The 14,972-nt window shown below is 33.5% G+C and overlaps 1 protein-coding gene across 1 annotated transcript in view; it reads left to right on the plus strand.

Moving 5' to 3' along the window:
* Nucleotides 1-14,972, plus strand: part of PDGFC (platelet derived growth factor C) — a 158,394-nt gene that overhangs the window by 115,872 nt on the left and 27,550 nt on the right. The window lies entirely within an intron of this gene.

A 14,972-nucleotide genomic window follows, 5' to 3' on the forward strand; every position in this document is an offset into this window, starting at 1 on the left:
AGGTGGGGGGTAATTTTGTTTTATTGTACTATATTAATTTATTTGATTTTTTTTGTTAGTTTTTATTGTTTTAAATGTGGTTTTATATTCTGTAAGCTGCCTTGAGTCGCCATGGGTGAATAGGCAGCAATATAAATTCAATAAATAAATAAATAATGATAAAAGATTAAGGATTAATGCAAAAGTGGAATCATAGATTTGGAAAGTCTCTGGTTCATTACCATTTTGCTTAATGACTGAGTTGCCAGTCCCAATTATGGTTGTTAAATGAGGATCTTGAAGTAATCCCTTAAATGAGAATTAATAGGAGGTGTAAAACAATAACTGGAAACTTATTAAGCATTTCTTCCATGTTTACTTTTCTTCTATTCCTGATTGATTAATGTAAGATGGATTTTGCTATCTTAATTAACCCATTCTGTTCAATTTCTTAATTAAACATATATCTTTTTGGAAATAAAATATTTTGTTTTGTCAGAAGTTGGGATCCAAGTTATGAAAAATAGAAAACTGTAAATGTAAAATTTATTCAAAACTATGCATTTTGGATTTGTTTGAAGTACAGGTAGTCTTCACTAACAACCCTGATTAGGAATGCCTACTCTATTGTTAAGCAAAGAAGTCATTAATAGAAAAATTACATGACGACATTACATTGCTTACTGATGGTACTTCCAGCAGTCTCTGTTGCTGACATTAAATGATCTCTGCACATCTTTGGGCGGCTATGGCAGTTGAATAAATAAACAAAATATGTCATTGTTGAGAATCTGTTCTTTGCGTTGATAGGTAGAACCATCTGGTCAAGTAATATACATATTCTTCTGAGAATAGTATGTATACTTTTCTATCACTGTAATGTCACAGAACATAAACAGTTATTAGATTTTAGTTTGTTATGAATTAAATTTTACATACTGAATATAGTGAAAGTTTAAAGTTTTGATTTCAATAAAAAAGTTTTTAAATATCACTTCTGCAGAGATAACCCCCCCCCCTTTTTTTTACAATAATCTTATCTGAATATTTTCATTATTTGGTTTTAAATCATGAAAAATCCCTCTAGGCTAAGATTTTTCAAGAAGAAGAAATTCTGGATGCATCAGTAGAAGGAAAGATGATAAAAACATGAAATAAAACAGTGCAGGATTATATTTATTATTAGCCCCAGACAGAGAAGAACTGTCCTAAATGTCTGTCAGAAGTGATTTTGTTTTAATTCTATAACATAGTTAATTGTTCTAAACAGTCAAGATATTTGCTTCAATAAAATACATTACCAAAGCTTTGATTATTAAAAGAAATGTGTCCATTTGTAAAATTATATATTTATTTTTACCTATATGCAGGTATAATGCATACATCGTTATATGTTTAACACCAAATGCAGAAGATATATTCAGATACATAGACTTGGATCATTAGAATATATTTTTATAAATTTTACAAATATTTTTGCCTGCCCATGTGTTTTATCTTCAAAAAAAGTTTTCATTCTGGACTTCATGAAGGTATTTTTAATGCTAATTATTTTTGCAAAAAAGGAAGTCACTTGGCAAAAATTATGTTAAGAAAGTCTATCTCAAATCTATCTCAAATACTTATCAGGTTTACCTAGCAACTATATATTATGTAAACAAACCCAATAAAACATTCCATTTTGAGTCTGGGTAATATTTGTTCTAGTGACTTGTTTAGTTTAAATTATGTCATTTACAACTTGGCATAGAACACCCAGTGTAGTAAAGTCTATTGTTACTTGTGGAGGAGCTCGTGAATGGGATATTTGATGCCTTAGGTGCCATTAAGGAATGCATGACTGATTGCCAAAGGAGTTATTAATTATTCAGGGCACTGAGAACAAAGCTACTCCAGTTAAGGCTGAAAGTGGGGGTGACTATATTCCCCTGCCTATCCTGGCACCTGGTAGTATGTCATTTGTCATTCAAGATTATGCCAAAACGTCTTTACAGACATTCTGCTTAGCCTTTTCCATGGAAGCTGAGATGGAACGTGGAAATACAAGAAGTTTCTGAAAGGCCACACTAATTTGAAATGTATTTTGTCAGATAATTTCACCTTTCTGTATGTATTAGACACTCATTCAGTGAGACAATAATTTTGTAGTGGGTAATTATTATTGGCTTAACACTTAATTTCTTAACTTGAGGCAATTGCATAAAATTAACCACTTACATTTATCACAACCAAGTAATTGTAGAATACCAAAGTTATTTCCCTTCTTTCAAAACTTTAAAAAATATTAGCACTATAATTCTAAGTAGATCAGCATAAGAATGTTGCTGAACACTTAATTAGGCCATAGAATGTCTAATGGATTAAAACATTGGTACCTAATAAACCAAATTGTATAATTATACTGGGTTAGAGTTTTAGTTTAGGTAATTTATGGAGTTCTCTTTTTTAGGGACTATGGTCAATTTAGAGAAATTAGAATGGGTACTGAGTAAATTTATTGGCTGCTTTATTTTACCCCCAGGCAGTTTCTGTTAAATCCCAAACAATCTTGAGTTACATACAGTATTACATCAATGAAAGTTAAGTTCCTATAATCAGAATTCTTATTTGGGTTACAATTAATTTTAATTCAAGATTTAAAGTATTGATAATTGAGTGTTTTTCATTATTTTTTAAGCATGGATTTTATACATTTTCTCTTGGATATGATTGGGATCAGTTCTTATTATTAGAAAGGTTAAATGATATCGTAGAATGGATTTAGCAATTGTGACTGTCCACTGTAAGTCAAATAAACTATATACTTATTTAATCTTATATTGTATTAGCAAAATATTCCTTTGGCATAATCAGAGCATAGCTTGATTACTAGTTTTATTTTGCATGAGTTTTGCAACTCATCCCTTCCTCAAGTAGGGAAAATATTCTCAATGAACAAATCTGATAAAACTGCACATAGAATTGCTATTGTTCTTTTGTTCATTTTTTACTTGAACTGAATACTTAATAATTTATTCAATTAACTCTTCAGTAAGTTGGAGGATGTCTCTTGAAAAAGAATCATATTTGTCTCAGATATATTTAGCAACATTGTGGCAGTGTTTCAGATTTATTTTCTAAAGGTCATTCATGGCATGTGCCATCTGCAACTTTTAAAGATCCCTTTGTCTTTTTCCATTATCTGAATATATTATATTAAAAATTGAAAGGAATACAGCATACACACACAACCATAAATACATTTATCCACATATATAAACACATTATGTTTGTGTGTATGTACTTTATTTTTCGGAGTATAAGACGCTCCGGAGTATAAGACACACATTAGTTTTTGGGGAGGAAAACAAGAAAAACAATTTCTGCCTCTGCATACCAGCACCCATCGGTATTTATCTGGCTAGCATCCTTGCAGCAAATAGCAAACAGCCTGGTCAGCTTCAGCACATTATCGCAGCCTGATTCACCATGAACAGCTGATTGGTGGGTGGATCAGCCTCCCAGAATACCCCCAGTCAGCTGTTCCAGGCTGCAGAGGTTGTCACAGACCACTGCCGCCTCCGTGCCTTGCATTTTTGGCCACTGTGCCTTGCATTTTTGGCCTCAACATGTCATATTTTCAACCTCCGAATGCTCAATTTTAGACCTGTTCCAGGCGGCGACGATCACCACTGCCTCCGCCACCGATTCCACTGCCCAAAAATGCAATGTGCAGAGGCAAAAAACGGGGCATGCAGAAGCTGAAAACGCGATGCGCAGAGGCGGTGATCGGCAGCGATGTGCTCTGGTGATCCCCGCAACCTGGAAGAGGTCTAAAACTGTGCAGAAGCTGAAAAGGTGATGCGTGGAGGCCAAAAACAGCTGGAGGGTGGGGGCTGGCAGTTGGGCAGGGCTACATTCAGTGTATAACACGCACGCAAATTTTCACCCTATTTTAGGGGGGAAGTGTGTCTTATACTCCGAAAAATACGGTATATGTGTGTAGGAATGTATCTTGTCACCATAAATAATGACTTATATCAAATATTTGGGTGAGTATGTAAATCGTGTTGCACTTATATCTGTTAGTTTTAGTTGAGCTCAAGCAAATAAATTTCTAATATTGTAATATAGTGTGGATTAGTTTAAAAAAACAAGTGTAAAATAAGAGTAAGGTATTCCATTTCACTTTCTTGTTGAGAGCTATTTAATTACTTTGAATTGAAATTGAAATTTGAATTGAGTTGAAAACTATGGTTGACAATGCAGAGAAACTAGTTTTTCTGAATTTATATCATCTTTTTATCTAATTATTTTTGTATTAGGATTGTATTAAATTTAAGATTATGTTCCTTTCAGGAAATACAATATTTTATTTTAATTTCATCATACTTAATGTACAACATACTTCTCACAACACATTTTGAAGACTTATTTGTAATTGTTATACATGTACATTATGTTTAACAGTTTGATACAGTTAGTCTTCATGTTATGATTGCAATGGAGCCTACCCATTACCGTCAAACAGGAGATGTTAAATGAATCACTTTAAGTGGACAAATCCCCATTCGTGGTCTCTCCAAAGCATTTGTTAAAGGAATCTGCAGTCTTTAGGTATAATATGGAGTGCCTCAGAGAAGGGATGCCTTAAGATGCTCTAATGCTGTGAAGTGTTCTAGACTAGATTATTATTGGGTCCAAATACCCACTAAATAATAGTGCATAACTGTTTTATTTTATGAAATGTTCCTGTTTGTTTGTTTGTTTGTTAAACTGTTTCCATTGTTTCCACCAATACTCATATAGAATAGAATTTCTTTTTATTGGACACACAAGGAATTTGTCTTGGTGCATATGCTCTCAATGTACATAAAGGAAGATACGTTCATCAAGAATCATAAGGTACAACTTAGCAATTGTTAGGAAACAATATCAATATAAATCGTAAGGCTACAAGCAACAAAGTTATAGTCATACAGTCATAAGTGGAAGGAGATAGGTGATGGGAATGATGAGATTAATAGTAATGCAGACTTAGTAAATAGTTTGACAGCGTTGAGGGAATTAATTTTTTAGCAGAGTGATGGTGTTCAGGAAAAAACTGTTCTTGTGTCTAGTTGTTCTGGTGTGCAGTGCTCTATAGCATCGTTTTGAGGGTAGGAGTTGAAACAGTTTATGCCCAGGATGCGAGGGGTCTGTAAATATTTTCTTTTCTTTTCTTTTTTTATTTTAAAAACAAACTTTATTCAATATAAAAAGATAAAAGATTGTACAAAACGTTCTTAACTCTAAAAAAGAAAGTACAATTCTAAATTACATATATACTAAAACTAACAAACAGGATTATCTATATATAATATTTGACCATGTAAATATATATATACATTAACCTTGATTGATCCATTCATACCATCTGTCCCATATTTGGTAATACTGTGAGTCTTCCTTGTTGTTTAATTTTAATGTTAATCTATCCATTTCTGCACATATGAATATCTTTTGGGTTATTTGTTGTTCTGTTGGCAACTGTTCTAATTTCCAGGATTGGGCTAGGGTTAATCTAGCAGCCGTAATTATATGTAATGTGATGTATTTTATTTCTTTTCTACTACTTTTTTAAAGTATGCCTAATAAAAAAATTTCAGGTTTTAGGTCAATCTCTTCTTCTATTATTTCTGTTATCCATATTCTAATTTTTATCCAAAATTTTTTAATTTTTGGGCAGAGCCACCAAAGATGATAAAAGGTTCCGGTTGATTGTCTGCATTTCCAACATATCGGATTACAATTTGCGTACATTTTTGCCAATCTAGCAGGGGCTAGGTACCACCTATACCACATTTTGTAGTGGTTCTCTTTGTACGTTGTTGCCTTTGTTATTCTGCAATTATTTTCCCATATCATTTCCCACTCTTCCAATTGTATATTTCTTCCAATGTTCCTAGCCCAAGCTATCATTTGGCCTTTGACTATGTTTTCTGCCAAGTCGAACTCTAGTAGGTATTTATAGATCTTTGAAATTAATTTTCCCTCTTTAGTTTCTAATAATTTATCTAATTGGTTAGATTTTATATCTCCTTCCTTCTTCACTGTCTTTTTTATATCTAGTTTGTATTAGTAAATACGGCCACCAGTCTATTTCTATACCCTGGTCCCTGAGCTCTTGGCGAGATTTGAGTCTCCCATTAATATCCAGAATTTCTTTGTATCTTATTATTTTTTGAGTAGCTGATGTGTTGGGGTGCATTGTATTGGGGTGCATTGTTGCCTCTAATGTAGATATCCAGCCTGGGACTTTCATATAGTGCTTACGTTTAATTTCCAACCAGGTGTCAATTAGTGAATTACTTATTATATGGTTTTTAAAATGTTTGTATGTTTTGTTAACGATGTTTCACAAGTAAGCATGCTAGCCTTTTAATAAATCATGACCTTCCAGTTTCAATACTATTTGGTTATCCAAATTAACCCAATCCTTAATCCATATTAGACTTGCCGCTCTATAATATTTTTCCCAGGCTGGTAGGCCAAAGCCTCCTCTGGATCTATCATCTTGTAGTGTTTTTAAATTTATCCTCGGTTTTTTCCCCTCCCATATAAATTTTGCGATTAATTTATTCACAATTTCTAATTTAACCGGGATAGTTTGAAATAAGTAGAGGAGCCTTGGGACTATATTCATCTTTATTGCCGCGATTCTTCCTAGCAGCGATAGTTTAAGTTTCCCCCATCTCTCTAGGTCTTTTTTAATTTGTTGTATTAGTTCTCCATAGTTGTTATCTTTAATTGCTATATTTCTGGTTGTCAAGTTTATACCTAGATATTTTATCTTTTTAACTACTTGCAATCCCGATTGTTGTTCCAGTTCTTCTATTTATTTTGTTGTTAGATTCTTGGTTAGTATTTTGGTCTTGTTTTTATTAATTTTTAACCCTGCCAAATTTCTCTATTTCCTCCATCAATTTTGATTGTGTTTCTAATGGGTCTTCTGTGAAGAATACAAGGTCATCAGCAAAGGCTTCGACCTTGTATTCTTCTCCTTTTACTTTAAGTCCTTTTATATTTTTATTTAGTCTAATTCTCCTAAGCAGATTCTCCAGGGTTAAAATAAAAAGCAGGGGTGAGAGTGGGCACCCTTGTCTTACTCCTCTACTTATTTCAAAGAAATCTTTTAATTCCCCATTAACTAATAGTCTTGCCTTCTGACTTGTGTATATTGTAGATATTATCTTTTCAAATTTCTCTCCGAATTTCATATTTTTTATTTCTTGTGTCATGAATTTCCAATTGACCCGATCAAATGCTTTTTGTGCATCCAGAAAAAACAAGCGCTGCTTGTTTCTCTGGATGCACCTCATAATATTCTATTATGTTAATCATCATTCTTAAATTATTTTTAATTTGTCTTGTCGGCAAGAATCCATTCTGATCTGGATGTATTCTGTTATTTAATATTATTTTTAATCTATTCGCCATTAAATTCATAAAAATTTTATAGTCAGTATTTAATAGGGAAATTTGCCTATAATTACTAATTTGTGTTGTATCTGTCCCTTCTTTGTAGATTAATGAAATATGTGCTTCTTTCCAAGATTTTGGTATTTTTGCTTCTTTTAATGCCTCATTGTAAATCTCTAATAATATCCCATTTAATTATGTTCCTAATCCTTTGTATAGTTCTATTGGTAGCCCATCTGTTCCCAGGATTTTTTTGTTTTTTTGTTTCCTAATAGTTTTCTGTAATTCTTCCATCGTAATCTCCCTATTTAGCATCTTTTTTTCCTCTTCCGTTATCACGGGCATTTCCTCCTTTTTTAAATATTGGTCTATTTCTTCTACTTCCACCTTTTCTTGCTTATATAGGTTTTGAAAGAATTGAATTGCTATCTCTTTCTTTTTTTCTGGGCTCTGATGCAGCTTACCTTCATTGTCCTGTAGTTGATGAATTATTCGTTTTTCCCTTTCTTTTCTTAATTTATAAGCCATCCACCTCCCCGGTTTATTTGCCTGTTCAAATTGATTTTGTCTTATGAATTTTAATGTATTGACATATTTTTCTTGTTCAAGTATATTCAATTTGTGTTTAGCAGCCGTCCAAATAACTCTTATCTGTTCATCCCCCGGTCTTTCCTGTAATTTCTCTTCGCAATTATTAATCTCACTATAAATTTTGTTATATTCCTTTTCCCTCTCCTTTTTTCTTTTGCTATTATAGGCTAATGTTATTCTTCTAATGTAGGCTTTTGTTGTGTCCCACAAATTTTGTAAAGATGTCTGGCTTTTATTATCCTTGAAGAACCATTTCAGTTCTTCTTCTATTCTTTCAGTATATTCTTTTTCTTTCATTACTTGTGTATTCAGCATCCATCTACTTTTCCCCTTTCTTCATCCTCTCCATTCTATTATTATTGGGTTATGATCAGCCCAATCATTTGTCCCTATTTCTACTGATTGAATCTCCTGTGTTAAGGTCTTCGTAGCCCATACCATGTCTACCAAGATTTGTGAAGGTTGGAGTAGTATGTATATTTTTCCTCTTTGGGGTTATATAATCTCCAAACGTCTACTAAATTTAGTTCTTCTATGAGGGATAAAAATGTTTTCGGCAACAAATGTTTCTTATTATTTTTTTTATTCTATAGTCTTTTTTCCGGTCTACAATGGCATTAAGATCGCCTAACAGGCATACATTTTCTATATTTTGTTCTATTATTTTTTCATGTAAGTTTTGGTAAAATTCTTTTTGTTCACTATTTGGTGCATATACCACAACTAATAGCACATTTTTACCTTTAATATTAACTTCAATCATCACAGTTCTTCGTATTTTATCTACATATTTGAGTTTGCTTTCTATTTCTTCTTTAACATAAACTGCTATTCCTTTTTTCTTCTCATCTGTTAATTATATGTATAATTTCCCTAGTTTTTTACATTGTAGATACTTTTCTTCTTGTTTTCTTATGTGGATTTCTTGAAGGCATATTATGTCTGCTTTTTGTTTGATTAATTTTCTAAATGTTTGGTTTCTTTTAACAGGAGAGTTAAGTCTGTTTATGATTATTGATATGATTTTCAAATTTCTGTCCATTTTTAAAAGTTAGCCTTTCTTTTTGTTCCTTTACTTCCTGTCCTTTTTTTTTTTGCTTGGTCTTGTGCTCTTGTCGTTACTCCTTTTTCTTCTTCTTGAATTTCCCCTTCTTCCTCTTTTTCTTTCTCCTTATTGTTCTCTTCACGTAGGGTTATTTGGTCTTTTCAGCTCGATATTGTTTGGCCTCTCCTTCTTGGCTCCTCTCCTCTGCCATCTGTTCCTTCTTGTTCCATAACCTGGTCATATAAGTTTTGTGCTTTTTCTATCGTATCCACTTTTATCTTTCTCCCCTTCCACGTGGCTAGTACTCCTTCCAGCAATAACCATCGAAATAGTATTTGTTTTCTGTTTAATAATGCAGTGAGGAATCCATAATCTTTCCTCCACTCTCTTAATTCTTTTTGGTATTTGTTTTAGTGCTATTATCTCTTTTTGTTTGTAATATATTGGTTCTTCTTTGGCTATTTTAAAGACAATATCTCTGACCTTCTTTCTTACAAAAAGTACATGGACTTCTCTTGGGAGTCTGTGTTGTCTCGCATAATTAGTATTTACTCTGAACACTTCGTCTATTTCATTGATGATCTCTTCCTTATCTCTTTGCAAGATCTCGGCGATCATTTCAGCCATTACTTGTGTCAGATCTTCATCTCTTTCCTCTCTGACGTTTTGAAATCGTAGGTAGAATGCTGCTCTTTCCATTTCCAATTGTGCTACCGTACTTTCAAGTTCTTTATTAAGGCCTGTCATTTTTACATCTAGCAGCTCTAATTTCTCTTCTGTTTGTTCTGGTTTTTTTTTTCTATGGCTGTAATCCTTTGGTCGTTTTTTGAAATCATCTCCTGAATGGAGTCCATTTTTCCATCTAATTTTTGAATATCTTCTTTGATCGAATTTTTAATTTAAAAAAAAATACTTTGTAAATATTTTTACAGACTTCTTTTTGACTCATGAAGTTTACAGGTCCTCAATGGAAAGTAGGTTGGTAGCAATTGTTTTTACTGCAGTTCTAATTATCCTCTGAAGTCTGTGTCTGTCTTGTTGGGTTGCAGAACCAAACCAGACAGTTATAGAGGTGCAGATGACAGACTCAATAATTCCTCTGTAGAACTGTATCAGCAGCTCCTTGGGCAGCTTGAGCTTTCTGAGTTGGCACAGAAAGAACATTTGTTGTGCTTTTTTGATGACATTTTTAATGTTAGCTGTCCATTTTAGATCTTGCGACATGGTAGAACCTAGAAAGTTCCATTTGAAGGTCTCTACTGTTGATACTGTATTGTCTAGTATTGTGAGAGGTGGAAGTATGGAAGGGTTTCTCCTAAAGTCTACCACCATTTCTACGGTTTTGAGTATGTTGAGTTTCAGATTTTTCTGGTCATACCACGAGGCTAGTTTTTCAACCTCCTGTCTGTATGCGGATTTATCATTGTCTTGAATGAGACTGATAACTGTTGTGTCATCTGCGAACTTCAGTAGTTTAACAGATGGATCATTAGCGATGCAGTCGTTGCTATACAGAGAGAAGTGGCAGCCTTGGGAGGGGGGGCTGTGCTAATTGTACAGATATCTGTACAGGTATATGAATGTTTATATAATTTTTATAATACCCGTCTTTAAATATATTTAACGTTTATTTTTACTACTTACACCTTTTCTGCAGTTTTCTATAAAATATATTTTTGTGTTACTTCTTAAATCATAACTCCAGAAAAGTGTAAGATAGTTGTGCTACAGTACATGTATTAATTTGGACAGTAAAAAATTAGAATGCAAGGCTAATACATTTCTTAATCCCCAACTGATAAAGCACTATAATTAAATTGCTTAGTCAATGAATTTTTTTTTAATCCTCTGTTGCACATCATCTGGTGCAACAGCAAATTCTGATTACACTTTCTACTCAAAAACATGGAATATAAATATTTTGTGTTGTTCTTAAATATTAAAACTAAAAGATTTAATTAGAATACCTAATGTTAATTTCTATATACATAGTCATCTTCATGAAATGGCAGAATTATCCAAAGCCTAGAACCGTGATGGCAAACCTATGGCATGGGTGCCACAGGTGGCACATGGAGCCATATCAGTGGGCACGCGAGTGCTGCCGTAGCTCAGCTCCAGCACGCATGTATGCTCTGGCTAGCTGATTTTTGGGCCTTTCAGTCCCACTGGAAGTTGGGAAATGGGCTATTTCCGGCCTCCGGAGGGCCTCCGGGGGGTGGGGAAGGCTGGTTTTGCCCTCCCCAGGCTCCTAGAAAGCCTCTGGAGGGTGAAAAATGGGCCTACTGGGCCCACCGTGCCATCTCATGCTAAAAGCAGGGGGCGCAGGGGGGGTCATGTGTGCGGGGCGCATTGAATTATGGGTGAGGGCACGCACATGGATAACCTCCCCGTGCTCCCCCTGCTTTTGGCACGCGACGGCAAAATGGTTAGCCATCACTGGCCTAGAGCTTTGAATTTTCTGAAAATACTGAAGATCTATAAAGTTACAAGTTGCAGTAGGAATTACATATCATGCTTTTCTAAACCATAATCAGTTCAGTACTATCGTTTACCATAAGCCTAGCAGTGTTTTCTGAAAAATGATTTGTAGTAATCTCCTTGCAGCAAATGACTGGCAAAATAAATAATAACCAAACAAATAAATACATTACTAGATAATTTTATTCATCTGTTGGAAGGATGTCATACATGTTTATATCTATCATTTCATGCAAATAGTAAATAGTTGGCTACTGTGACAACTATTTGCAAACTTGCTCTTTTAGGAAGCTAGTAAAAGAGAAATAAAATATGAAGGATATGTTATACCCATATATTATGTAATTATAGATATTATCTATTATCTATTAGGAGAGCTCAGTCTTTGACTCTGTTCAGGCTAAGGGTCTAAAAAAATGCATGTATCCCTAGGATGGCAATTCTGACAAATCCAGTTGCTGTTGGTAAGTAAAGATGTCACATTGTCACCATTTGCAATTTCCTGCCAGCTTCCCTATTGTCTTTGCTTGTCAGTAACTGGCAAAGAAGGTTGCAAATGGCAACCATGTGATTCAAGTCTCTGTAACAACCAAAACTTGGATTAATGGTCAATTTCATTTGGCACATTACAAGTTGAACAGTCACTGAATAGTCATTAAATGGGGAACACCTGTATTGTGATCTGACAACTCCAGCTTTACTTACTTTTGACCTTAATAAAATTTTTGGCAGACCTCAAACAGAGGGTCTGCGATTTAGATATCAGACCAGAAGGGTAAAATTCTCCATCTCTAATATATTGATCTAACTTACTATTTTGTAAGCTCCGTAGCTATTTTCTGAGAAATGCTTATCATTTTCCCATAAGAAAATTGTATTTCTATATGTTCAAATGCAGAGGTTGAATGTATGTCCCATGTTCTATTAAAATGTTCACTCTACACACAATGATAATTCAAAGTTATAATCCTAATTATTACAGTTTAATTGCCCTCATTAGGGGGAGGTCATTGCTTTCTTTTAAATGACCAATTTCTAAAAGCATCAAAAGCAGTGACCACTTTTTTATTTGTATCTTCAGCTGATGTGAATTGACTAGTGCCTTTTTGTCAGCCTTACCAGGTAGACCAGACAGAGAACATGAGCAGATGAACTTTGTTCTACTTTGTTATAACATTAACAAAGCCTTTAAAGTCTGAAAGCTCCTGCCATCTGAGCCTAGGGTAGTTCTCTTCTGAATCTCTTCTCCACCCACTATCCAGCTGCAGTCTATGCCCTCTCTTAACTGACAATTCACTACCGTACCCAGCATCTCTTCACCGCATAGATGTATTTCACATACCATTAAATTTCTTCACACAGTTCGTTGTTTTGGTTTTTTTGTATTTTATGTATATTAATTTTTTAACTGCTGCATATTTTATAATGTTTGTTAGAATGTCTTGGAATGCAAATTAATAAATAATATGAAGCCACAATAGTTTTTTTTTTTTGATGAATTTTCACTCTTAGTGTAGGAAATAGCAAATTGTTCAGTTCTATCTGATTGTATTTGCCTAAATGAGCTAAATCTTCTCCAATTGTTAAAACAATATTTGGAAAAAGGAAACAGATTATTAGTACTGTAGATTGCCTAAGGCAAATGTCTGGCCACAGAAAGGTTAATGCATAGATAAGGTTGAAAAGAAATACTCTTTTGTTTCTCTAGAGATATTATAGCAATATCTTAATATGTACCTGCTCTGATTTTATAGAGCAGGAAGTGCAATAATATATATAAAGATTATGATCTGATTTGTCACTTGTTCAGAGTTCTCAAATACTCATTTCACCCAGTATCTGGCTAAAAGAATCTAAATGTTTACGTAATAGCAAACTTCCTCCCTCAGATAGTCTTAAATTGTAGCAACACTTTCCAACTTCTGTCATTAATCTGAACAAATAAGCAGATTTGGAGTTATTTTTATCATTCTGGTATGCAAGAAAATACAGAGCTTGGTGCCAGGTGAAGTTCTAAGAATTGTGGTATTTTCTCTCCAAATGACCTGAATATAAGATAATAATCCATTCTTTGTTATATATTATTAGCAGAAAAATGGTGATCCAATTTTTCAGGTAGCATTTTCATTTTAATGTTAATATTAAAACATTCTTGTACATATAAACAAAGTAATTTGGTAACTTGGGCTAAATGGAACTAAACAGAATTTCTGCTTCAAAAGAATTAGACTGTGTTCCACTCTGCTGGCCTAAACACATTCATTGCACTGCTCCTAGGGGGTAGAAGATTGCAAAACCTTCAGTTTAAATAAATTAACTAATGATATTCCGAAACTAATGATAGTATTGATACAATATGTCAATGAAAGTTGAACAGTGTAGGCTTATAAATGGTCATATATTAGGTACATATATATGATGAGTAAGTATGACTTGAATGTGATACAACTGGAAAACCTTAAAGAGGTGTTATTATATGCTATCTCATTTAAAGTGTTTTTCTTTTGTCTTTATTGTTTTCTTTTTGGAAATGTACATTAACAAAAATGTATGTGAACTAGAAATAAATGTGGACTGATACTCATGGTATACTGAAACCTAATAGTTTCTTTGAATCAGCAGATATGTCAAAATGCATATAATCAGTCAAAATGCAGTTGGTCTGTCTTTTTAATCCACTTATCAAGAATGAAAAAGATATCAATAATAGAAAAGCAAATTGTTTTGGCTAAATTGCACAATAATGTGTGTAAATTGTTTTAGATAGATGATAGATATAGATATAGATATAGATATAGATATAGATATAGATATAGATATAGATATAGAAACCGCTCGACCTCAAATACTCTATCTCCTCTGCTTACAACCTTCCCTGCTAGCTTCTCCATTGATTTCCAGAGAAAGCCAGCAGAGAAGATAGCAAATATTGGTGAAATATTTGTGGGGTACTAGTCATAAATGGGACCCAGTTGCCATGTGACCATGGGGGGAGGGCAGAGTGAATCTTTACGATGAATGGAGTTGCTTTACAGAATATAATGCACTTCTTCCAGGGTAAACTGACATTAAATGATCAGGCATAAGTCAAGGACTATCTGTATATGGATGGAAATTATGACTTCTCTTGTAACTACAAATTAGTCCTGTATTACTTAACTGATTTGTTGCATGTGTTGTCGTAGTATAATATCCCTGTATACTTAAGGCATTCCCAAAATTTTCTTATGCTAGTATTTAATTGTGAAATATAAAAAACCGCTAATTCTATGAATGTGAAACTTTTCCCCTTTTTTTCGTTTTCCTTTCCTTTCTTCCCATCTCCCAATTGAATACAGACATAATAAAATTTGGGAATGCCACAAAATACTCAGAAGATAATAGGGAAGTTGCTTAGTAACTAAAACTGGAACCACATATATTTATTCTATTATAC

Source organism: Pituophis catenifer, unplaced genomic scaffold (assembly GCF_029215685.1).
Source record: "Pituophis catenifer annectens isolate HBS135680 unplaced genomic scaffold, rPitCat1.0.hap2 SCAF_8, whole genome shotgun sequence".
Lineage (NCBI taxonomy): Eukaryota > Metazoa > Chordata > Lepidosauria > Squamata > Colubridae > Pituophis > Pituophis catenifer.